The sequence below is a fragment of the Egretta garzetta genome, unplaced genomic scaffold, assembly GCF_000687185.1.
Source record: "Egretta garzetta isolate BGI_Z169 unplaced genomic scaffold, ASM68718v1 scaffold105, whole genome shotgun sequence".
NCBI classification, from domain to species: domain Eukaryota; kingdom Metazoa; phylum Chordata; class Aves; order Pelecaniformes; family Ardeidae; genus Egretta; species Egretta garzetta.
The window spans coordinates 2,129,323-2,130,740 of record NW_009259598.1 but is presented as its reverse complement, the minus strand read 5'-3'; the positions used below and the strand labels follow the sequence as shown (position 1 = coordinate 2,130,740).

The window sequence follows — 1,418 nt, the reverse complement described above, 5'->3', positions numbered from 1 at the left end:
CTGCTCCAGCCCACCCCATCTCCCCACCCACCCTGGGGCTGAGTGCATGGGTCTGCTGCAAAGCCCCCACTGCAGGGCTTGGCCCCCCCACTGCAGCTTGGGGCCTGGGCAGCCACGGCCCCCTCTGCACCCCCCAGCAAGGTCACAGACTCTGCGCAGAGCCGGACAGCGTGCATGTACAGCCGGACAGACAGCATGCATGTACAGCTGGACAGCATGCATGTACAGCCAGACAGCGTGCATGTAAAGCCAGACAGATAGAATGCATGTACAGCCGGACAGACAGCATGCATGTATAGCCAGACAGCATGCATGTACAGCTGGACAGCGTGCATGTACAGCCGGACAGACAGCATGCATGTACGGCCAGACAACACGCATGTACAGCCGGACGGACACCATGCATGCACAGATGGACAGACAGCATGCATGTACAGCTGGACAGACAGTGTGCATGTACAGCCAGACAGCATGCATGTACAGCCGGACAGACAGCACCCATGCACGGCTGGACAGACACCATGCATCCACAGGCAGCCACATTGCACCCCAAACAGCCCTGGGGCAGGCTCTGAGCGGAGCAAGGTTGGGTTTGTTTTGGGTTTTCTTTTTTAATTTTTTTTTTTTCTTTCTTAATTGCTGTTATTTTTTTTCCCCTCCCACTGTGGTTTTCACGATGCAGCTCACAGGTGGAGCCTGAGGCTTGCAGAGCCGGAGCATGGGATGCAGAGCTGCCCAGGGATGGAGGGGGGGCACATACCCACCGCAGCCGGGGCTTGTGCCTGGGGCAGGGGCTGGCGGGGGGCCAGGGCAGTGGCACAGCCAGGGAACAGGCACCGGCTTTATTTACAAAGTGGGCCAGAGCTGTCAGGAGCATAAAGGGCTCCTCGGTGCCCTTGGCTGGTACTCGGGCCAGGCGAGAGCTAAAAATGGCTCCATGGGAATTTGCTGGCAAGCTCTAAAGACCGAGTGGGAAACGTGGGGGGGAGGTCAGGCAGGGCTGGGCGAGGGACAAGCGTGTCCCCATCCTGCGTCCCCAGCCACGGGGGCTGGCAGCTGCAGGTGAGGCTCCCTGCAAGGGACCCGCGTGTGTTGCAAGGCTGGAAGATGCTCCGGAGGTTTTCCTGCACCCTGTAACCCTCAGGTAGCTCCTGGGGAGGGGGCTGCAGGTGGGCGATAGCTCAGCAGCCGTGGCACCCACATCCCTGGGCCAGGTGCCTGCTCCTCCCCCTGCCCCTGCCCCCAGAGCACTTGCCAGCTTGCCCAGTGTGACCAGCACGCCCCATCCGTGGCCCCATGCGGCACTTGTCCCTCCCCTGGGAAGCAGCCCACCCAAAATGCTGGGATGCCGCCTTCGTGGGACCCATTTGCAGGCAGGCAGCGGTGGCTCCTGCCTGCCGGGGTAGCAGCGCTCCTCT

The 1,418-nt window shown here is 61.4% G+C and overlaps 1 protein-coding gene across 1 annotated transcript in view; it reads right to left on the bottom strand.

The window, feature by feature from the left end:
- The window catches only part of SOX13 (SRY-box transcription factor 13), a 9,027-nt gene that overhangs the window by 1,524 nt on the left and 6,085 nt on the right, over positions 1-1,418 (bottom strand).